This window comes from Balaenoptera borealis, assembly GCF_965194805.1.
Source record: "Balaenoptera borealis genome assembly, chromosome: 3".
Classification (NCBI taxonomy): Eukaryota; Metazoa; Chordata; class Mammalia; order Artiodactyla; family Balaenopteridae; genus Balaenoptera; species Balaenoptera borealis.
In genome coordinates, this window is record NC_138866.1 from 84,566,523 (window position 1) to 84,591,079 (window position 24,557).

General features: G+C 39.5%; 1 protein-coding gene across 26 annotated transcripts in view; it reads left to right on the plus strand.

Moving 5' to 3' along the window:
- The window catches only part of MGA (MAX dimerization protein MGA), a 190,418-nt gene that overhangs the window by 73,141 nt on the left and 92,720 nt on the right, over nt 1–24,557 (plus strand). For 10 of the 26 annotated variants that reach the window (XM_082387789.1, XM_082387780.1, XM_082387781.1 and 7 more), the window contains exon 1: nt 1–20,826. This exon is cut by the window's left edge. The exons of 2 other annotated variants lie outside the window; for them this stretch is intronic. The gene's annotated coding sequence lies outside the window, so the exon portion shown is untranslated. Of the gene's footprint in view, nt 20,827–20,847; nt 21,176–21,925; nt 22,364–24,557 lie in introns of those variants that run through there. 14 more of the 26 variants (XM_082387793.1, XM_082387775.1, XM_082387776.1 and 11 more) reach the window with 9 other exon arrangements.

Genomic DNA, 24,557 nt, shown 5'->3' on the forward strand with positions numbered 1-24,557 from the left:
TATCTGTGGATTCATGCAATATGAGGTCCTTTATGACTGACTTCTTCTGCTTATAATGTTTTCAGGGTTCATCCATGATGTAGCATGTATTGATACTTCATTCCTTTTTGTGGTTGATGGATGTTTGGATTGTTTCCCCCTTTTGGCTACTATGAATAATGCTGGTATGAACATGTACTTTTTTTTTTTTTTTTGGTGAACATATTTTTTTCATTTTTCTTTGGTATATACATAGTAGTGGAATTACTGGGTCATAGGTTAACTCTGTTTAATCTTTTGAGAAACTGCCAAACTGTTTTTCAAAGCACCTGTACCATTTTACATTCCTACCAACAGATTATGAGAGTTTGTTTCTTCACATCCTTGCCAACATTTGTTATTACCTGTCTTTTTTGATTATATTCAACTTAGTGTGAATGAAGTGGCATCTCATTGTGGTTTTGATTTGCATTTTCCTAATCACTAATGACTTTGAGCATCTTTCCATGTCCTTTTATTGGCCATTTATATATCTTCTTTGGTGAAATGTCTAGTCAAGTCCTTTGCCCATTTTTTGAGTTGGCATGTTTGTTTTTTTGTTGTTGAGCTGTAAGAGTTCTTTATATCTTCTGGATCTATCTATCTATCTATCTATCTATCTATCTATCTGTCATGCCTTGTATCAGATATATGACTTGCAGATATCTTCTCCCATTCTGTGGGTTGTCTTTTCACTATCTTATTAATAAGCTCCGTTGATGTACAAAAGTTTCACATTTTAATGGAGTCCAGTTTATCTGTTTTTCTTTTGTTGCCTGTGCTTTTGGGTGTCATTGCCAAAATCCAAGGTTGTGAAGATTTTCCCACATGTTTTCTTCTAAAAGTTTTATGATTTTAGTGCTTACATTTAGATCATTGATCTATTTTGAGTTACTTTTGCATATGGTGTGAGGTAGGGGGTCCAACTTCATTCTTTCGCATGTGTAGATCTAGTTGTACCAGCGCCATTTGTTGGTCTTCTGTAGTATTAATAAAGTGTTTCTTCATTCTTTGTGTAATAGGACATTTCTTCATAATTTATAAATTGGTCAAAGCTCCCATTCAAAATATTATCATATAAAGTGAATATAAAACTTATCATTATTGGAATATTAGAGTTGAAAGGTCCCATAGGGATTTCCTTCAATACCCCTCTTTTTATAAATGTGGAAGCAAAGACCTGGGGAAGCTAATTGATGTCCAAGGTTGTATAGCTAATCAGTTAGAGCTAATGCTTTAACATAGAGGTTGGCAAACTTTTTCTGTAAGGGCCAGATAGTAAATATTTTAGGCTTTGTGGGCCAAGGGGCAAAATAAGATATTATGTAGGTACTTAAATAACAGGAAAAAAACAATAATAATTGAGTATCTATTTTTTGGTAGTACCTATCTACTGAGGAGAAGAATGGATTTCTTTTTTTGGAGGACAACATTTTGTTTAGTTGAGATTAGTATTCAAAGTTAGTATTCCTTAGCATCAAAATTGATTGCAAATGTTCATCTGTTATTGGTAATATGTTTGAGGTTTTGTGTGTGTTTCATATTTGAAACTACATAGAAAGTTACTGCCAAATACTGATATCATTCCACAAGTGTATGTTTCTAATTGAGCTTGTTCATTACTTGGAAGGCACTTACAGAACTCTGTTAGATTTTTCTCCTGATACTTGCCATTTAATATTAATTACAGATTAATTACTTCTGATTTAAAGCTACATGGAAGCTCTTCAACTGCACAGGTAAATGGATTTTGTAATAGGGAAATATCCTTTCATTTGTATCAAGGTCTGAAAAACTCTACTGGAACAGTAGTTTGAACTCAGAAAATATATGTACTACAAATTTGTATAAGAACGGACATCTTTTCTTTTCCACTTTTTTTCTTTCAATGTTATTGAGATATAATTGGCATACAGCACTGTGTAAGTTTTAAGATGAGAGTATAATGACTTGACTTGTGTATATGCGAAGTGATTATCACAAGTTTAGTTAACATTCATCATCTCATATAGATACCAAAAAAATTAGTTTTTTTCCCCTTGTGGTAAGAACTTTTAGTATTTACTCTCTTAGCAACTTTAAATATACCATACACCACAACTAGAGAGAACCCTGCACACCGCAACAAAGAGCCCGCACACTGCAATGAAAGATCCCGCATGCCGCGACGAAGATCCCGTGTGCTGCAACTAAGACCCGATGCAGCCAAATAAATAAATATTAAAAAAAAATATATATATACCATACAAGAGTGTTAACTATAGTCATCATGTTGTGCATTACATTCCCAGTATTTATTTATTTTATAACTGGAAGTCTGTACCTTTTGACCATCTTCCTCCAATCCTCCCTCCCACCCTACCCCCTGGCCCCCTGCCTCTGGTAACCACAAATCTGATCTTTTTCTATGAGGGTTTTTTTCCCTTTAAGATTCCACATATAAGTGAGATCATACAGAATTTGTCTTTCTGTATGACTTATTTCATGTACCATAATGCCCTCAAGATCCATCCATATCGCAAATGTCAGAATTTCCTTCTTTTTTTAAGGCTGAATAGTATTCCATTGTGTGTGTTTGTATATGTATCTCACGTTTTCTTTATCCATTTATCTGTTGATGGACAGTTAGGTTGTTTCCATGATGTCTTGGCTATTATAAGTAATGACATGGCGGGTGGTGGTGGTGGTGGTGATGGTGGTGATGGTGGTGGTGCAGATATCTTTTCAACATAATGATTTCATTTTCTTCAGAAATATGCCCAGAAGTGGAATTGCTGGATCATATGGTAGTTCTGTTTTTAATTATTTGAAGAACCTGCATACTGATTCCATAGTGGCTGTGCCAATTTACAATCCCACCTATTGGTGCACAAGTTTTCCTTTTTCTCCACATCTTTGCCAACATTTGTTATCTCTTGTCTTTTTTTTTTTTTATAAATTTATTTATTTATTTATATTTTTTATTTTTGGCTGTGTTGGGTCTTCGTTGCTGTGCATGGGCTTTCTCTAGTTGCGGTGAGCGGGGGCTGCTCTTTATTGTGGTGCGTGGGCTTCTCATTGCTGTGGCTTCTCTTACTGAGGAGCACGGGCTCTAGGTGCACGGGCTTCAGTAGTTGTGGCTCGCGGGCTCTAGAGCGCAGGCTCAGTAGTTGTGGCACACAGGCTTAGTTGCTCCGTGGCATGTGGGATCTTCCCGGACCAGGGCTCGAACCCATGTCCCCTGCGTTGGCAGGCGGATTCTTAACCACTGTGCCACCAGGGAAGTCCATCTCTTGTATTTTTGATGTTAGATGATAGCTGTTCTAACAGGTGTGAGGTAATATCTCTGGGAGTGGACACGTTGCATATTCTTTCAACTCTTGATGGCATGGGATATGTATACAGCGTGACATTATTTGTGATTCAAACTGTGTTAGTTTTTATTGAGACGACTTCGTTGCAGTATAAGTTTTGCATGTAATCACTGTTTGCCTCTTGCTTTTAGGTTGAATTCATTGAGAATCGTTATCAGGTCTGTAGGAAAAGCTAATTTACAAAGCTATTCGTTGTTCAATAATAGTTGTTTAGGGCAGTTCTTCTTATTCAGAAAAATTTCAGCTCAAAAAAATTGCAGTAAAACTTTAGCACTGTTAAACCTGCTAACTTCTTAGTGGTAGGGCAAATCAGGTTATTCACTTCTATTTCTGACAAAAATTCATGAAATCAAGGATGGTTAAGTACATGAGAGGAAAGTTAACCACTGACACTACTAGTTGAATAAAATATGATAGATTCAGTTATTTTCTGCAAAGTATCTTCTGATGAATAATGCAGTGAATAACTGTAGGCTTTAAACTTCCTAAATTTTCATAAACTTTGTAAATTTGTCCAATTAAGCCCTTTTCTGCCCACATGTATTTTTACCACCATCACTTGTAATGCATCCTAGCAGATTCCACTTCAGGTTGCGCTGAATTAGTGTTTTCCCAGTTTCTTTGAAAATATTCTTGCCTATTGTTTCATGCAGATTATTCATACAGGCTAATTATTATGATTCATCAAGAGCCAAGGAAAACACTCAAAATCATTTGCTTTGATATTGTATGTGTTTATAAATTGATGAATAAAATAGCTTTTTATTGATATTGCTACCAGTGTCTTCAACTCCTTGCCAAAAGGCTTATATTCTCAAATAAATTTATTTTCTCTAGACACATTTCTTTGGCTGCTATAGTTAAACTTGATTTAATTACCTCACCATTGATAAAAGGCTTTCCTTGCTTGGCTAACAAATGAGCCACTCAGCAGCTTACTTTGGTTGCATCCTCATTTTTTTTGTGTGTGTGTGAAGAAATGCAGCTGTGAAGGGATCTTCTCTTTAAGTTTTCTAATTTTTCTGATTGTGTTTTTCCATGAGTTGGAAATAACTGTGATGAGTACTTAGTCTGGTAATGTTGATGTATATTGTATTCTTTCAGCACAGCTGTAGTGTCATTGCATAATAAACCTAATGCTTTGTCAATCTAATTTGATAACAAGATTATCTACACTCCATTATATCTTAAAAGTATGATATTTGAAGCTCACTTTTATCTTCTTGTTTTGACTTAAAGGGTATGCACTAGTAATATAAAATACAATGTATGGGGATAACTTAGTGCTTGAAAAGCTGTCATTACAGTTGCATTACTGTAATTTGTAGTGCTCTGAGCAGCATTGCAAAACCATTAGAGTGCCATATGTGGTCTCTTATAAATACTGAAATCTGTCATTTTAAAAGCAGCCATAGACAATGTGTAAATAAATAAGTTTTAATAAAGTTTTATTTATGGACACTTAAAATTGAATTGTATATAACCTTCACATCATGAAACATTCCTCTTTTGATTTTTTTTTCCAACCATTTAAAAGTATAAAAACCATTCTTAGCTCATGGGCTGTCCAAAAACAGGCAGAGGGCCCTAGTTGGCCTGTGGGCTGTAATAGTTTGCCAACTTCTCCCTTAACCTGAAAGAGTAAGTCTACTGGGAGGAAAATCGTGCTTGATGGAGGCAGATCTGTGAGGGAAATCATTCTGGATGGTGTTTTGACAACCCTTAAATCATACTACTGGTTTATGTCAGGATTAATACCATCGTAGAAAAAGAGAAAAAGTAAAAAAAAGAGAGATCGGGAGTTTATGTAGTTTGATTTTTATTTATTTAAGGAAAGATTTGTACAATTTTGTTGGTGTGTGTGTGTGTGTGTGTACTACCTGAAGAGCTCTTAGACTTTGGAGTTTCTAACCTAGATCTTTTATGTGAAAAATATATATGAATATGAACTTTCTTTCCCCTTAAGAAAAGTGTGTTTATTAAGACTTATGACCTAGGGGACTTCCTTGGTGGCGCAGTGGATAAGACTCTGTGCTCCCAGTACAGGGGGTCTGGGTTCAATCCCTGGTCAGGGAATTAGATCCCACATGCATGCAGCAACTAAGAGTTCACATGCCACAACTAAGACCTGGTGCAACCAAATAAATAAATAAATAGATAAATAAATAAATAAATAAATAAATAATTTTTTAAAAAAAGACTTACGACCTAGAAAATAGTAAATCTAGAATAATTTATTAAAAATGGCAGGTACTGCTCTTACTTTAATTTGAAATTTTAATCTTGGCTGACTTTGTATAGGATAGGAAATAATAACAGAAAGTTTTTTACTTTTGTAATTTTTTGTTTCTACATGTCTCAGCAAATTACTAGGTTTGAGGAAGTTTTGACAGAGTGCTGTGAAATTGTCAGTAGGTGGAGTTTATCCTCAGACGATTCAGGAAAGCTAGGTATACTCTTACTATAAGTATGGTATAAAAATCCTTTATTAGAGTTGAGTGAAAACCACATAATCCTTTGTTCCTTCTTTTTGTGCATATATGTGTGGTTGTGATTGTTTATTCTTTATTGTTAATTTTTAAAAATGGGTTTTTAAAATAAGTTTTTAAATCGAAGTATAGCTCATGTACAATATTATATAAGTTATGGGTGTACAGTATAGGGATTCACAGTTTTTAAAGGTTATACTCCATCTATAGCTCTTCTAAAATATTGGCTATATTCCCCCTGTTGTACAATATGTCCTTGTAGCTTATTTTATACATAATAGTTTGTACCTCTTAATCCCTTACCCCTATATTGCCCCTACGCCCTTCCTTCTTTCCACTGGTAACCTCTAGTTTGTTCTCTGTATCTGTGAGTCTGCTTCTTTTTTTTTTTTTATTTTTTTTTTATTTTTTAATGCTATTCTTGTCTGCTTACATTCTTTTTATTTATGTATGTATGTATGTATGGTATGGCTGTGTTGGGTCTTCGTTTCTGTGCGAGGGCCTTCTCCAGTTGTGGCAAGCGGGGGCCACTCTTCATCGCGGTGCGCGGGCCTCTCACTATCGCGGCCTCTCTTGTTGCGGAGCACAGGCTCCAGACGCGCAGGCTCAGTAATTGTGGCTCACGGGCCGAGTTGCTCCGCGGCATGTGGGATCTTCCCAGACCAGGGCTCAAACCCGCGTCCCCTGCATTGGCAGGCAGATTCTCAACCACTGCGCCACCAGGGAAGCCCTCTGCTTCTTTTTTGTTATATTCACTAGTTTGTCTTATTTTTTAGATTCCACATATAAGTGATATCATACAATATTTGTCTTTCTCTGACATTTCACATAGCACAATTTCCTCCAAGTCCATCATGTTGTTGCACATGGCAAAATATCATTCTTTTTTTTTTTTTAATAAATGTGTTTATGTATTTATTTTTGGTTGCATTGGGTCTCCGTTGCTGTGTGCGGGCTTTCTCTAGTTGCGGCGAGCGGGGGCTACTCTTCATTGCTGTGCGCAGACTTCTCATTGCGGTGGCTTCTCTTGTTGTGGAGCACGGGCTCTAGGCATACGGGCTTCAGTAGTTGTGACTTGCGGGCTCTAGAGCGCAGGCTCAGTAGTTGTGGCACACGGGCTTAGTTGCTCTGTGGCATGTGGGATCTTCCTGGACCAGGGCTCGAACCTGTGTCCCCTGCATTGGCAGGCGGATTCTTAACCACTGTGCCACCAGGGAAGTCCCAAAATTTCATTCCTTTTAATGGCTGAGTAGTAGTCCAGTGTGTGTGTGTGTGTGTGTGTGTGTGTGTGTGTGTGTGTGTGTGTATTTTTCTTTTTTTTGACAAAGAGGCTATTATATCTTAACTGTTAGAGGTGGATTAAATTAAACAAACAAATTCGTAAAAAGATAAGAATCAATACAAATGTGAATTTATGTTTTAATGAATTTAGCTGTGTCAATTAAAGTGATTTTTGATCACTTTATTGCTTTTTTTGGTAATAAACTTAGCATTTATATGGGATTTTTCTATTTTTAGAGCACTTTAAGGTGATTCAAAAAAATTCTTGGTTTTCCTAAAAGACATTTTAAATTAAGTGGGAGAACATAGGCAAATAGAGGAAAACAGCCTTAATATTCAGAATGAATATAAAAGACTCAGAGGGCTCAGAGACAATGGTTATAAAGTACTAATTGTCTTGGTTATTGAAGAAAAACATTTAAGTACATGTACATCATTGATAAAAGTAAAAGACACAATTCCTGCTCCATAGATTAACTTAGAGTGATGATTTTTGAAGACTCTTAACTTTTTAAAATATTTATGTATTTATTTACATTTATTTATTTGGCTGCACCGCGAGGCATGCTGGATCTTAGTTCTCTGACCAGGGATCAAACCTGGGCCCTGGCAGTGGAAGCGCTGAGTCCTAACCACTGGACCGCCAGGGAATTCCCAAAGACTCTTTTAAATCCATTGTTCTAAGTTTTCTAAGAAAGTACAAAGTGTGCTTTTTGAGACTGATCTTTTTCAAAATTTTATTTATTTTAAGTAGTTGCTTTGAAAATAATATAATAAATAACAAATATTTTAATTTTAAGTTTATTTGGCTGCGTCTGGTCTTTGTTGCCACATGCGGGATCTTTGTTGTGGCATGTGGAATCTTTAGTTGTGGCATGTGGGATCTTTAGTTGCGGCATGTGGAATTTTTAGTTGTGGCATGCGGGATCTTTAGTTGCGGCATGTGGAATCTTTAGTTGTGGCATGTGGGATCTTTAGTTGCAGCATGCGGGATCTTTAGTTGTGGCATGCGAACTCTTAGTTGCGGCATGTGGTATCTAGTTCCCTGCCCAGGGATTGAACATGGGCCCCCTGCATTGGGAGCACCAAGTCTTAGCCACTGGAGCAGCAGGGAAGTCCCATTAATATTTTATTTTTAAAGTTATAAGTAACTTGTTAAGAATTAAACAGTGGCTAACAGTTAATGAATGATTATACATGCACTGTTTTCTGGGACACATGTATCATTCTCTGTGCTTTACATTTATTTATATCTCATTTAATGCTCTTAACAGCTCATTGAAGTAGAAATTGTTATATTATTTCCATCTTAAAGATGAGGAAACTGAGGCACAAAGACATTAAGTAATTTGCCCAAGTCATATGATCAGTAGAGTTGGGATTCACCGTGACTTCAGAATTTTTCTTCTTAACCACTTTACGGAACTGTTTTGGTCTATCTGCTGTTACTCTTCTTTCTCAAGCTTTAATCCCTTAAATTGTGCATTTTTAGAGCCTGTACTTCAGAAATACTACTCTCAGAGGAACCATTACTCTCTAGGGCTTATCGGTTTCATCTGTGTATGCTGAATCTTATCTGCCTACCCACCCCATCCCTTTCCCCCCCTTTTCTAGTAGTGAGACATGGTCTGTAGATCAAGAGTAAATAAAACTAGTGAAATAGGGAAGCCAGGGGACATTTTAATGTTGGTTCTTGAAAGAAAAAATTAGTTTAAAAAGTTTTTTGTATATATAATAACTGAAAGAAATTAAGTTAAAGAGAAATATCTAAACATCAGAGTCATTGTAAAACAACTAAAAAGCATAAACAAAAGCCCAAGACCTTAAATAACCTACCTTTTATAAACTCCAGTCGCTTCCCCTCTGTTTTTAGAGATGAATGTTTTAGGGAATCATATTGTTGTCATTACAGGTTACTGGAAAATTACTTAAGTAACCTGTGTGTATACATTGATTAACAATGTATTTTTCACTGTGACTCATGGTTGGAAAAGTGTGAGAAATACTTACGTAGCATATACGATACCAAACTTATTTTTATATTTTTTATTTTCTGAGTTTGGTGCAGACTGTCATTCTTTCTGTGTACATTAGTTCTTTAGATTTGCTACTTCCATTTGATAAGCTTCAGGTTTCCTTTATATGTTGATATTCTCCGGACTTACTTTCTAGCTAGACCCTCTTCTTTTTTCATTCAGCTCCTATGGTTCTTAACCTTTTTTGGGGGCCATAGACACCTTTGAAAATCTAATAAAACTTATGAACTCTCCCTAGAAAATTGCACATATGTACATTATGCAAACTTCTGCTTACAATTTTAGGAGTTTCATAGGACATCCTCCCCCAAGATCATGCATGGATTCTAGATTAGAGCCCCACCTCTGCGTGTGCTCCCTGAATAATTTCATTCATTTTAATTCTTTCAAATACATTTATGATTTCCCTGTCTATGTCTTTAATATGATTCTCCTGAGCACTAGACCTTGGTTATCTCCTTACTTCCTGGCCATCTGGATGTCCTATTGCACTTCTCCACTTTGTATTTCAAACTCATGAAACTACATATAGTTCCTGGAACACATTTTTCTGTTCTTCAGTCCTTGACTCCTTGGTTATTAGACCCTGCTGACTGATTCCTTGTTCTTTGACACATTCTCCCTTCCTAAGCTTCTGTGATGCTACTCTCACCTATTTTTCTCTTACCTCTGTGACTACGTCTTCTCTTCTCCTTCCTAGATTTCTTTTTACCACTTGTCCTCTACATGTCCGTTTTCCCAGGATTCTGACCATAACCTTCTGAAGTCTTTTACTCTCTATACATTTTGGGGTAAACTTTCCCAAATCTCTGGCTTCAGTTACTTCCCCAAATTTTGTATTTAGCTAAAGCTCACACATTTATCTCCAAATGCCTATTAGACACTTCCACTTAGATCAATGGTTCCTAAATACTAGGGGGATTACATACCTCTTTAAGAATCTGATTAATGGTATTTCTCTCTTCCCAGAAAAGTACACAGGCACATTAAGTTTTGCTTACTGTTTTAGGGTGTTCCTGGGCCTCCTAAAGCCCCTTCATGGACTCCTTAGAGATCTGTGGTCTTCTAATTAAGAATTTGAGACCTAAGATGTTCCTGAGCTGCGTTTAATTCAGCATGTCCAAAATTGATGCTGTCATCATTGCCTCTATCCCACTTTATTCTTATCCCTCTCACGTATGCCTCTAAATCTAATCATTTGTCTCTTAATTATTTATTAATCCATTCATTCTGCAAATATGTGAACGCCTGCTTTATATTTAACACCAGGCCTAAGTATTTGGTGATATACAAAACAGACATAGTTACTCTGTTCTCTCAAAGCCTACTCAGTAGCATAGTGATTAAAAGTATGAACTTTGGGTTCAGATTTTGACTCCTTACTACTTTATGACCTAGAGCAAATTTTTTAACCTCTCTATACCTCAGTTTCATCTTTGAAATGAGGTTGATAAGTAGTTCCTGCTTCGTTGGTTATTCGGATTAAATGAGTTAATATATGTAACATGCTCAGTAAATGTTAGCTTTTATTATTTGTGAAGGAGGTAGACATTATATGATCACAAATAAGTAATTATACATTTTGATAAGTGTCATGAAGTAACAGAACAGGGTATTTTGAGAGAATTTAGAGTAGGGAGTAGGGATAGCATTGAGGTAGTGGCAATTACACAGACTTGAAGGAGGAATAGATGTTAACTAAGCAAAGATTTGTGGGGACTGGAAGCATTTCAGGCAAAAAGAAAAGGTAGTACAAAGGCCCTGAGGTAGGAAAGGGTTTGGAGCATTTGACAAACAGATGGTCATTGTGCCTGGAGTATGGTATGTTATGGGGAGAATGACATGAATGCAGAGATCTGTAGGCCATATTAAGGAGTTTGGATTTTGTTCTGAATGAAATGAGAAGCTAATGGAAGGTTATAAATGGCAGAGTTGGCATGAACTGATTTATGTTTAGACAGTGTCACTTGCTGCTGTGGAAAGTGGACTAGAGAAGAGCTAGAATGAGTACCTAGAGATAGAGTCTATTGAAAAAAAGAAAAAAAAAGTCTATTGTAGTAGCTCAGGTAAGAGCTGTTGGTATTTAGGGCTAGGGTGGCAGTAGTGGAGGTGGAATGAAACGTATGGGTTTAAAATGTTTTAAATTGAGTGCTTCTAAGTGCCAGGTACTATAATAGAAGCTGAGGGTACAACGTAGAGGTTAAAAAAGAAACAATTCCTAATTTATAGGCTAGTTTGTGGGGGTGGTGGGATAAGGGGGAGAAATAAGGCAATGAAAGAATTACACAAGTAAGTATAAATATTAGACCTGTGATAATTTCTAGTAAGGACAAATATGTGGTGCTTTGAGATCATATCATGGTCAGGAAGTCAGGGATGTTGAAACAACAGGAAAATTTGGTGATTGGCTAGACATTTGGGCAGGTAAGGAAGCGGAAAGTGTCAAGAATTACTTGGGTTTCTGATGTGAGCAAGTATGTAGGTGGATATGGAGAGAAGTCTGATTGGCTTCTAGTCTTGCACCTTCCACATGGTCTTAACCAGTGCCAGAAGTAATTTTCTTAAAACATGTGAGTTTGAGTATTTTATATATCTTCTTCTTTTTTTTTTTCGGCCGAGCTGAGCGGCATGTGGGATTTTAGTTCCCTGACCAGGGATCGAACCCGTGCCCCCTGCATTGGAAACGCGGAGTCTTAACCACTGGACTGCCAGGGAAGTCCCTCATGTATCTTCTTATAATCCCTTGAATGGCTTCTCTTCTTATAAGATGAATTTCCACCTCTTACTTGCTAAGTATTATAAAATATGGCTCCCTTTGTCTTTTCTAGTCCTATAGTTATGCTTCTCCACAGATCATGGACATTTTTTTTTTAAAATAAATTTATTTATTTATTTATTTGGCTGTGTTGGGTCTTCGTTTCTGTGCGAGGGCTTTCTCCAGTTGCGGCAAGCGGGAGCCACTCTTCATCGCGGTGCGCGGGCCTCTCACTGTTGCGGCCTCTCTTGTTGTTGCGGAACACAAGCCCCAGACGCACAGGCTCAGTAGCTGTGACTCACGGGCCCAGTTGCTCCGCGGCATGTGGGATCCTCCCAGACCAGGGCTCGAACCCGTGTCCCCTGCACTGGCAGGAGGATTCCTAACCACTGCGCCACCAGGGAAACCCCGGACATTTTTAATAGTAGCCATATTACAGTACTTGTGCTCCCTGAATGTGTTCCCTCTCTTGTTTCTCTCTCTTCACATAGGCTGCTTTCTGTCTGAAATGCTATTCTTCTGCACCCACTCTGCCCCTGCTCTTTCATACCTTGCTAATTTCTACTCATTCTTCACTTTCCCTGGGAATTCTTCTCTGACTTCCTCAGTCTGATTTAGCTGCCCTTTGTTTGTGCTTCCATTGCACCCTGGACAGAGAGCCATAAAAATAGCGTTCTTTATTTTTTGCTGTCATCATTGATTATTGGTTATGTGATAATTGGTTGTCTGATAATTGATTGCAAGCTCTTGAGAGCAGGAATCGTATCTTATATTTGTGTTCCATGATCTGTGTGTGGTAAATGCACAACAGATGTTTGAAGAAATTAATGAATACTCTGTTCTTTTATATCATGTGCCTTTGCACAGCTGTTTTCTGATTAGAAAACTTTTCCCACCTTTGCTTTGTCAACTTCTAGACATTCTTTTTTAACATTAAGCCTTCCTTGATACTTCAGTGACAGTTCCTCTTTACGCTGTGCTTCTCTAGTTTTTCTTTTGTACACCTCTGATAAATGTTTGACAGTATAGAGTAGGGATCTAAATGTTTGAAAGAGTGAATGTATATATATCATGAGCATCATGGAGTTATAGATTGGGTAAGTATCTCCCAAGTGTCCAATCCCGTTTCGTAGGGTAGGTTACTTCTACATGGTACTAATTTTACCTATTGCATTGATCGTTACTTCATTGTTTTATAAAGGTAGCCCTGTCTCCAAATTGTGGATAATTTATTGTAGTTCTCTGTTTACTGATTATATAGCTACTGCCTGCAGTGTCCTTCTTTTCTCTCTCATTAATTTTATTTCTCCTTCAGGACCCAGCTCAAAAGTCTCCTCTTCTTTGTAATCTTTTAGATTCCCTAGGCTGTGAGCATTCCTATGATGTTCCTAGAAGGCTTTTTCCAAACTGCCAACAATAGTTTTGCAATGTTATTATCCTGTCTCTTCATCTAGAACTCAAGGGGACTTATTTTTATTCATTCCTTTATCCCTGGTTCAGTGCCTTACACATAGCTGGTGCTTAACACATATTTACTTAACTGATTGTATCCTTATTTAGAGAATGTTGGGTGGAATTAATCCTTGGATGAAAAATATCGGCTCTGTGTATTCTCTACAATTTATAATCTATATATAGCTAATTTGGATAATGCACTATGTTCAACTTGCTTGAATAATCTTTATATTCTATATTTCAATACACCTTTTTCCTTTCCTTTAACAGGTATTCCCTGCCTTCCAGTGGTTAGATCATAGCTAACATTTTTAGTAAAGGTAAAGGTTATAAAATCCTTTTTCAGTGTTTATTTTTAAGTCATTTAAAATCCTCTTAGGTTTACTTCTCAGATAAAACAAGTTTTTTTACACCCCTGTTTTTCCTTTATGTCTGATATGCCTGAAGCCCAGCTTGACCTGCCTCTTCCTTTGCCACCATGAGCCACCATGTGTCCCACAGTTTTTCTTAAGTATGCATTGATCCAGTGGGTGGTTCACCCAATCTGACCTTGTTTCTTGGTTTTACTACATTGTTCTCATATAGTTCTATCGAGGGTCTAGGATCTTGCCATAGTGCTAAAGCTATCATCTTGTTTTCAGTGACACTCCTTGCCCCCCACCAACACACACACACAGAGTAGCTTGCTAATTATGTGGCTGTCCTTTAGTCTGGATTGGGGTATCTCCTGGCTAACATCCTCTTCTCTTCTACTGTTACTGATGAGGAGAGGCTGACTCTTGACTCCTTGGCAAAGTGATTTATTACCCCATCCCAGGCCTCTTGTATGTTATTTTTTCTCAGAAGACCAGATCTTAGCTATCCAGGGAGCCTACTATGTGGCTAGCAGTCATTTCTAAACACCTGCTGCAAATTTTCAGTGGTATATCATGAAATAAGAACAGTGGAGTACATTTTTCATCTATCTAAATGTATTAAAAATAAATGACTATTATTCATTATGAGATATGTTCTCCTTGATTTTTGGTCTTAAAATACTCATTATTTTGGGAATTCCCTGGCGGTGCAGTGGTTAGGTCTCCGTGCTTCCACTGTAGGGGGCCTGGGTTCGATCCCTGGTTGTGGAACTAAGATATCCCGCAAGCCGTGTGGAGCAGCCCCCCAAAAAATAATTTAAAAAAACCCCATTATTTTAGGAAAGACTGGTAATAGTAGTAGGTGGTATACTTTGTAAGTTAAAAATTTGGTCACCTTGTGATGGTCATTTAAATCTTTTTGGGGGAAATTTTACTGGTTTATGATGTCCCAGTAGTCTAGGAACCACTACGTTGATCACCATAGCTCATTTCCATGAGGCAGTGGTGCCCTTCATGTAAAGTAAGCATGCCTTCTTTCATACGCATTTGCAGACAGTTTTTCAGTGTATTTTTCTGCCATAGGCTTCTTGATTTTTGCCTGATTCCAGCCTTGCAGTTTACTTGCTGTCTCCCAGTCCTCTTCTTTGGCCAGTAGTTCTAGTTTCTGTTTTTATATGTTTTCATGAGTGTTTTAAATCCCTGCACAGCTCTAGGCTTAGTTAGATAAACTTCTTCCTGTTCTTCCTTTTATGCTTTCCTAGATAAGATGTTTCTTCTACGGGCTCAATACTACATTGAAAATGTTTATTGTTTACTTTTCTTTTAGATCTATTCTTTCTTGTTTTATAATCCTTCTGAAGCTAGCTTTCTGAACTTCATTTTAACTGATTTCTGACATTTTCCCCTTTAGATCTTACTAAAACAAATTCACTGTTACTAAAGTATCCTTTCATCTTGAAGATATTTACTAATTTTTTTTTTTGTATATGGAGTATGTGCAGATGGCAATCTCTGTTACAACTTGTTGCTTTTGTTAGCAGATGGTAAATTATGGGATCATAGAATTTCTCCCAGTGCAAAGAATCTGCTTGCCTTTGTTGATTTCCTAGGTAATATTGTCAAAAGTCACTCATGCAAAATGCAGTCAATAAGTAGAGTTTCCTAGAAAAATATTCTTATCTCTTGAAGCATCTGCCCTGTCAATAATATTTATCCATTCCTCTAAGGAGAAATAATTTGAGGTAAGAGTCAATGGTACAAGTTTTTTCTAACTACAACTGCACACCTTTGGAAAATGTTGGCCACAGCAGGATGCTTGTTTGCTAATATTAATGTGAGTATGGTTAAATGTATTATGACCCTGTTTTCCAAATCCCAAATTGTTGGACATTAAGTCAATATTTGATATTCGGACTTGCCTGGAAAACTGGGACCTATGGTTTCATATTCATTAATTCAACAGATACTGTGTGTCTGCTCTGTTCCACGCATTGTGCTAGGCACTAGAATAGAGTAGAGCAAACAGTCTAGTGGGCAAGACATTCATTAATGCATAGTTTTAAAAATAATTACAGTTGTGGTAGGTGCTATAAGAAATACAGGGTACTATGAGAGCATATAACAGGGAGACATCTGTCATTGGGGGTTAAGGAAAGTTTCTTGAAGAAGTGACATTTAAGCTTAGGCATGAAGAGTAAATAAGTTAGGTTTGAGGCATCTGGGAAGATCTTAGTCAAAGGGAAAATAATATGATTGTGCAGGTTTAAGATATGGGGCAGCAAGAGGGAATGGTGTTTCTCCATGAACATTGATAACATTCCATCACATTTCTATTCTCTTTCCCATCCTTACTTTTGTTAACAGATATTTTCTAAAACATGCTTTTAATCACATTACTATACTGATTAAGAAACTTTTAAAGCTATTCATTGGATAGATTAATAGCTCCTTCAGGACAGGACTCTTGCCACTTTTAATACCTTAGTCCAAGTTTCAGATATCAGAGCCAGTTATACCTTGTCCCTCTGCATGAGTTGGTTTTAGTTGCAGTAATAAATAGTAGGCAAAGATGGAGTTACATATAAGCTGTTATGATTCCCTCTTTTCCCTCTGCCTAGCACACGAGTTTTTAGTGAAACCTGGCTAGTGACAGGTTTTTTTTTGTTACAAAAAACAAGCCTCTTGTAACCTAGTCTGTATGTAGCTCTTATTCTAAGAATGGTCTTTATTGTATTGAATTAAGATATTGTAAACAAGACAACAACCCAGGAGTTATATGAGGGGTGGTGATGGTCTCATCTGAAGAGTGGGATCACTTTCTCTTTTAGTCATTTGAGGAAGGTATGTCTTCAGTAGAAATTGGAATTGGGAAGGTGGGATCTGGATAGATTGGATAAGGAATATCGTCTGTCTTGCTGGTGGATTCTGTTAAGTTGTGCCAACTCTTTGGGGTTCTAGTGTAGACCTCTGAACAGTGCATGAGGTGCCTGTCTTTCCTCAGCATATAGAAGGCACTGAGATATTTGTCAAATAGGAAAAATGTGCATGTAAATGGATAGGGCTTATGTGTTTATAGAGCAATCTTGATTCAAAACTGTGTTCTTTCTAGCCATATTGTTTATATTCCATGCATTCTCTATCCCCACCCCCCCTAATATTTAGTAAAATCTCTTTGAAGGTCCAACCAAAGAAATCCAAGGGAAAGATTTTTAAAAATTAATTAATTAATTTGTTTTTGGCTGCATTGGGTCTTCGTTGCTGTGCATGGGCTTTCTCTAGTTATGACGAGCGGGGTCTACTCTTTGTTGTGGTGCGCGGGCTTCTCATTGCGGTGGCTTCTCTTGTTGTGGAGCACAGGCTTTAGGCACGCAGGCTTCAGTAGTTGTGGCACACGGGCTCAGTAGTTGTGGCTCACGGGCTCTAGAGCGCAGGCTCAGTAGTTGTGGCACATGGGCTTAGTTGCTCCATGGCCTGTGGGATCTTCCCGGACCAGGGCTCGAACCCATGTCCCCTGCATTGGCAGGCAGATTCTTAACCACTGTGCCACCAGGGAAGTCCTGGGAAAGATTAAAAAAAATTTTTTTTTAAATTTATTTTGGCTGCGCCGGGTCTTAGTTGCGGCACACGGGAACTTTTAGTTGCGGCATGTGGACTCTTAAGTTGTGGCATTCATGCGGGATCTAGTTCCCCCACCCGGGATTGAACCCGGGCCCCCTGCATTGGGAGCATGGAGTCTTACCCACTGGACCAGCAGGGAAAGTCCCAGGGAAACATTTTTTTATCAGGCTGGATGAACAAGGTGAGCTTTGATAACTGAAATGAGAGAATTCCAATTGAAAGGAGCAGGATCTCCTGGCACCTGAAGCTTGGCCCACACGATTCAACCACAGGCACCCGAAGTCACATGGAAACTCCTAGAACATTCCAGGACTGGGTGGTAACACAGTCACCTAGGGCTCTTCAACTAGACCACTGAGGTTTACCTGTGAAACTCAAGAGCGTCAATTCTTGTAGTTAGGTTGGAATTTTGAAAACGGGTTATATACGGATGCCTTTTAAAGGAAGAAGTTCTAGGGACTTCCCTGGCGGTCCCGTGGTTAAGACTTCGCCTTCCAATGCAGGGGGTGCGGGTTTGATCCCTGGTCAGGGAGCTAAGATCCCACATGCCTCGCGGCCAAAAAATCAAAACATAAAACAGAAGCAATATAGTAACAAATTCAGTAAAAGACTTTTGAAATGGTCCACATCAAAAAAATATTAAAAAAAATTATAAAGGAAGAAGTTCTTATATATCCAAAGAGCACACCCAAGGATCCCAGTCTGAGAAACACTGCATTAAACCCTGAATGCAAACACAGAGGTTGCTTGAAAAAGCAAACAAAAAAAGTGGTTACTTTGGTACTAGCATGATGTTAAATCAAAAATAGGCCACTGAAATGGTGTGGCAATATTATTTTTAGATTATATATATATAAACAACATTTATAAGTTCTCAGGTTCTTGATAGTACATCTCTAGATCTTTATAGGTAAGGTAGATCCCACTTTGAAAAAATACAGGTAGTTTACCTCTCCCACCAGGAGATCCAGTGCTAAATCTTGAAAAAAAATTTTTTTAAGTGTCTGGCATTTCATAATATGTTTGCCTGGTGTAGGGAGAGAGTAGCAAAAGAAAAACTCCATTCTCCCTCACCCCCAGTTCTCCAATTAGGGATATCATTTGTGTTAACGTGTTCTTTTTGGTATGCAACTCTGACTAGCCATGGTTGTTAACCAGTCATCATTCATTTACACCTTAGGATCAGATGCATTAATAACAAGTCAACACAAATTTTATTTCTGCTTCAGAAAGTGGAAATTTTATATGAGGAAACCTTAGACCTTCGACAGGAAGGCATTCTTGGATGAGGTGGGAGATTCTGAAAAGGCAGCTTCCAGGAAAGAGGTGCTTGGGATCAGGGAAGAAGAGGAAGGTGTGAAAGAAACTGTTACTTTTCACTTTTGCCTAGTATCTTGGATATTATTCGTTTGTTGCACTGTTAATGCTGTGGTTGACAGTGCCTGAATGGGGGTTTCAGAGCAAGTTCAGAAGTCCGTCAACTTTAGCCTGCATATTTTCCATTCCATATTAATTTCAGCACAGTTTCTCCCCATGGTGTGGCATATCCTCTCAGGAAGAGCAGAAGGCAGAGAAAAGACCCTTCCTAGTATGCCTGGAGTCCAGCTCAGATAAGTCTTGTTGGATAAGCCTCTTCTTTTTGGCTACTTTCTTGTAACCTCCTCATTCTCCTTCGCAGTGTTTTGTTTTGTTTTTTAACATCTTTATTGGAGTATAATTGCTTTACAATGGTGTGTTAGTTTCTGCTTTATAACAAAGTGAATCAGTTATACATATACATATGTCCCCATATCTCTTCCCTCTTGCATCTCCCTCCCTCCCACCCTCCCTATCCCACCCCTCTAGGTGGTCACAAAGCACCGAGCTGATCTCCCTGTGCTATGTGGCTGCTTCCCACTAGCTATCTATTTTACATTTGGTAGTGTATATATGTCCATGCCACTCTCTCACTTCGTCCCAGCTTACCCTTCCCCCTCCCTGTGTCCTCAAGTCCATTCTCTACGTCTGCGTCTTTATTCCTGTCCTGCCCCTAGGTTCTTCAGTACCTTTTTTTTTTTTTAATTCCATATATATGTGCTAGCATATGGTATTTGTTTTTCTCTTTCTGACTTACTTCACTCTGTATGACAGTCTCTAGGTCCATCCACCTCACTACAAATAACTCAGTTTCGTTTCGTTTTATGGCTGAGTAATATTCCATTGTATATATGTGCTACATCTTCTTTATTCATTCATCTGTCGATGGACACTTAGGTTGCTTCCATGTCCTGGCTATTGTAAATAGAGCTGCAACGAACATTGTCCTTCACAGTGTTTTATGTCAAGTCACCTAGCAGGTCGTAGGTTCTCAGTACTTGACAATTCTTCTAAGAGAGTGAAAGGAAAGTTTGGAAACATGGACCACAATTTCTGCTCTCTTACTACCAATTTCTGTTTTGTCTCTTTTCTACAACTTTAAACAACTCTCCCTTTTTACTGGCGTGTTCGCAGAGAAGAAAGAATGGCTGGTAAGGGGTGGGTAAGAAGAAAGATAATTTTTGATGTTTGACAACCGCCTGACACATCATAGATAACTTTTTGTTTGCACCTCATAGCTTAAATATCTTGAACAAACAAAAATTGAAAACGCAGGATCAGGGCATTAACGCTTGGATAACACTCTATCGTGCAAAATTCTCATTTCCACGTTTTACTGTTTTATCAGGACATCTTTCATCTTTGTATCAGGCAAGCTAGTAGCAACTCTTCTTCCCTTCCCACTCGGCATTGATGTTTTCGGACTCCTCCCTACTTTACTAGTGTTCTTCGGTTCTGGATGTTGCAAACTCCATCACCCGTCTCTCAGGGTCTTTTCCTCAAGGTTTCCCGACGTTCTGGCACTCTCTAAGCCCACAGCACATTGGGGAGGAAGATCGTGGATTCATTTGACGGGCCAATGAAGCCTTGCGGGCTGCGGAATCCCACGTGGGTGGGGCTGGGCTCAGCAGGGGCGGGGCCGGCGAGGAGCCCAAGGGAAAAGGTGGCAGGTTCAGCTGCGAAAGCCCGCGGGCAGAGGTTTCACAGTTTTCACGAAGGCTTCGTGTGCGAGGCTGAGGGAATTGGGGTACCTCCCTCCTGCCTCGTCACTCATGATTCTGGAAGCTTCAGTAGGCTTTTCTCGGTTGCTGGTACCCGGAAAGGCAGCGGCTTCAGCTCCAGGGGCGGGTCCCAAGGGTCTTGTCGCAGCTCCGGGGCCGTTTGGCCTCCTGGTGTTGGGGGAGGGGCGAGGGAGGTGCTGCTCGCGCCTCCTTTTGCGCTTGCGCAACGGCCTCCGAGCGGGTAGGAGCGCGTGCGCGATGACGTGGACGTTTGATGCGCGCGCAGGCTCTTCAGCTGGAGCGGACACACGGTGTGCGAACCGAACAGAATAACCCGCCCCCAGCGGGATGTGAAGGACTCCGGGTGAGGCCGGCCACGCCCCGCACGGTAACTCTCGGGCCTGGGTGGAGGACGTCTCTTTAGTACTGGCCCGATTGGAGTTTTCCGAGAGTTTGAAGCTCTTGTGTATTTTCTATGGTGTCAGAAGCGTTCTGCTGAGCGATCTTCGCACGCTCCGGCCAGGCCAGGCCTTGCGCGGAGCCGCCTTTGGCGCGCGCCTGTGGTCTTCTGAGCGAGGCTGCGCATGTCACCTCGCGCGCGTCCCCGGCCTCACTTCCGCGTCGCGCCGCGAACTAACTGGGAACATCGACGCCAGCAAGAGGCCACGAGGCGGGCGGGGTGAGAAGCGCCCATGGCGCGGGCCTGCCCTCGCGTGCGTGGGGTGCCGCACCGCATGGTACGATCCGCGTGACGCCTTCCAGCCAGGCGTGGAGCTTTAGGTCGAGAGCCGTGCTTGTGCGCTTTGCCTTTTAGAGCTCAGGTCTCGGGGTTCCAAAACTGCTGACCTCGCTTTTCTAAGGAGCTGTGTGCAGCGTTTTGACACCTGTATAAAGCTCTCGCCCAGCATGTAATTTCCTGGCAGGTTGTTTGAAGCAAGACCGCGAGTTTAATAAAGAAGGAGGGCGAGGAAGTGAGCTGTATAGGAGTGGGAACTTGGTAAACAAAGGACCGGTGGTTCGTAAGTGCAGAAATGAGGGCGGGGAAAACAGGTGGGAAGAGCAGGTGTTATTTTCTTTTTCCCTCTGTGGAGCAGCTTTTGGCTAGTTCTCTGTTTGTGTGCCTTCCCGCTTCTATTTGTCAAGCAGGTCTCTGCCGTTAGCGGTAGGTGGGTCTGGGACAGAAATAAACCGCTCCGAGCACCAGTAACCAAAGTTGACGAATCTGCGTGCGAAGAGTATGGAGAAGTTAGGGATTATTTCACACTGGGTTGAGAGTAGGAAGTGGTAGTGTCATGATGTGAAGATTTTTGCTTTGCCTTCGGAACTCTGGAGATGCCTCCTCTGGCGAGGTTGGAAGCAGGGAGAGTGTAGGAGGTCTGAAAGGAAGGGTTACCAATGGCAGAACAACGTGAGTAACGAAAGTACTCTTCCTTCTGAGGGGAGACCACTCTCCCAGGGTTCGCGTCGCCGGGGCAGACACGTGGATCAAGAGAACTCTCGAGCCCACCCGCGCGCTGCCAGTGTGTGTTGTGAAGCTCTCCGGGCTTCTGCGGCAGAGTCCCTGGCAAATACTGCCTACTCTGCCTCTTTTTGGGCACGACGCCGCGGCTAGGCTGCAGGGAAAGTGCCTGGAGGTGGCGTGACGGCTGCTGGGAAGGGGGCTGGCCCGGGAGGGCCGGGCGGCTGGTTCTGTAGTCTCCACGGTAACAGAATGCGACTGGATCCTGCCGAGCGATCCGCGGGTTCCGGCCGGCGGCACGTGATCAGTCGAACTCCCCTTCCCCGGAAGAGCTTTCCTTGCGGCATTTTTTCACGTGGTTCTTGGCTAGCTGGCCTTTGCAGTTGGAAAGCGGTGATGTGGGCCCCGATAGTCGACGGCGACTGCAGTCCTCCGAGACTGGCAGGCGGCCTTTTCACTTCCAAGGGTATGGAGTGGGCGCTAGTGCTTCTTGCTGCTGTAGGGCTATGTTTCCAGCTGTTGTGTGAGTTGAGTGGGTTGGATGCGCTTTCCAGAAAACACATGCTTAGGATTTGAGAAAACTTAGTGCCCCAGGTACCTTGCCATACTTAATCCAAGGCAGGGTGGCCATTTGATTGCTGTCCGTTTCTGCCATAAACGTTAGTTCTTCAAATTCTACTTATGCAAATATTAGGGACCTGAGAGCTTTCTAACACCGAGTTGTAGTTAAGGGATCATTCCTAGGAATAGAAAATGCTCATGAAGCCAGCATTAACAAATGGTATTTGAGGAGAGACGAGGAGGGGGGGCCTACTATCTTAGGTAAATGCAACTTTGTGCCTTAAAACCTAAAGCATTTCAGATAATATTTTGAAATTTATCTTTCAAATTTAGGGTTGTGGTGATGATAAAATGCCCAGGGTATAGTCTGGTCCAAAGTAAGCGCTTATTAAGAGATCGCGAGTACCATTTATTTAGTTATTAAAGTTAACTTAGTGACGATTAAGAACGGATAGTTGGCTCTTTTACTCTTTGCATCACTTGCTATCATATTTTCTGATTATTTTTGTGTGCAAATTATAGTTTTAAAAAGATTTTTCAAATTTCTGGGCTCATTGTATATTGGTGAATACTGAAATTCGAGTGAACCTATTCTCTTACAAATTTGAATTTCAGAAACGTAAGCACACTGTTGTAGTGAATGATTATGTTAAGGAACAAACTACATCTTTGTGCTTACCGTACAGTAATGCATTTGTTGTATGAAAAGTTATGGTTATTTTTAGCAACTTTGGAAACATTCGGTTTAGGTTCGCCATCATTTGAATATTTTGTGTTTTTAAAGTAATGGTATTGATTTGGAATTTTAAATTGGCGTACTTTGGGGGTGGGCTAGTACCTCAATCATTGAATTAGGTAACTACCTAGTAAACCAGCTAGTGTATTTGGTAAGTTGTATGAGGGTTATGGCTTTAGTAGTTAAACATTTCCGAGAGAGGTCACTGGTGAAAAAATACTCAGAATAGGGACTCCGAAATTGTAGCAATTTACTTATGGAACTTGCCATGTTACCTGAAAACATTCTCTGCGAAATGGCATTTGTGTGTTGGTGTGTGAGTGCCTCTACCTTCAAAGCGTTGACATTTTCAGAATGTTAGAGTATTTCCCATCCACAACTAAACTTACCTCCTCTGGTCATTTTTATAGTTATTTTATTTAGATAACTGCTTGATCTTGAAAAGCTGAACTGAGATTTTTTTTTTGAAGGTTAAGTTATATCTATGTACCAGAACTGTGGTCTTCCTTAATGCTTTCAGAGAGCCAAACACAGTGTATTTTTAGAATCTTGCTGGAAGGAGATTTACTGCTTCATGAGTAGCCTAGTTCTTCCTAAAGTAATTTGATTTTTGCAATTGGTTAAAGTTATCTTAGACTTTAGAGTGGTATTTGTGTGTCTGAAACAGCTAAATTTGCTGAATTGACTATCCTTTCTTTAGAAAATCCGATATATATAGTATTCCAAAAGCATAGGCATATTGCTTATAGTGAAGTGAAATCTGTGCTTAAAGATTGTTGTGGAATAAAATTTTATTACTTGTTTGTAAACCAGTAGCAATGTATGGCTCAAGATAGAGATTGTTTTGTTCGTAAATTAGGTTTTTGGTTTTATACATTTTGATCAACTCCTGGAATAACTTGACTGGAGGATTAAAAAAAGACCTTATACAAATCAAAAGTCTGAAAGTTCTAACTTTTTTTTCCTCTTAATACACATTTTTACATTTATTAGTTACCTGTGTACAGAGTGCAGATAGGGCAGTCTGACTCTTCTGCACTTAATTTTTCTGTTTAGATGAAAGGAAAATTTTGAAATGTGTATATATAACGTAAGTATAAAGTTTACTTCAGTGAAGTCTCTAACACTAAACTGGATTTGTCAGTAGAATCTTTGATATTTCATAGATTAATTTTTAAAAGATAGTGATTGGTTAAAACTTCTTTGCCACAGTTTTACCTGTAAAAATGATCTGAAAATCAAGAATTTAATATTATAGAAGATAATGTTTAAGATATTCTGAACCCTATAATGTCTTCATAGATTTGGGATAGCTAAAAAATTTTTTCAGATACTTCTTCGCTGCGTGCCATATTTAAATGCA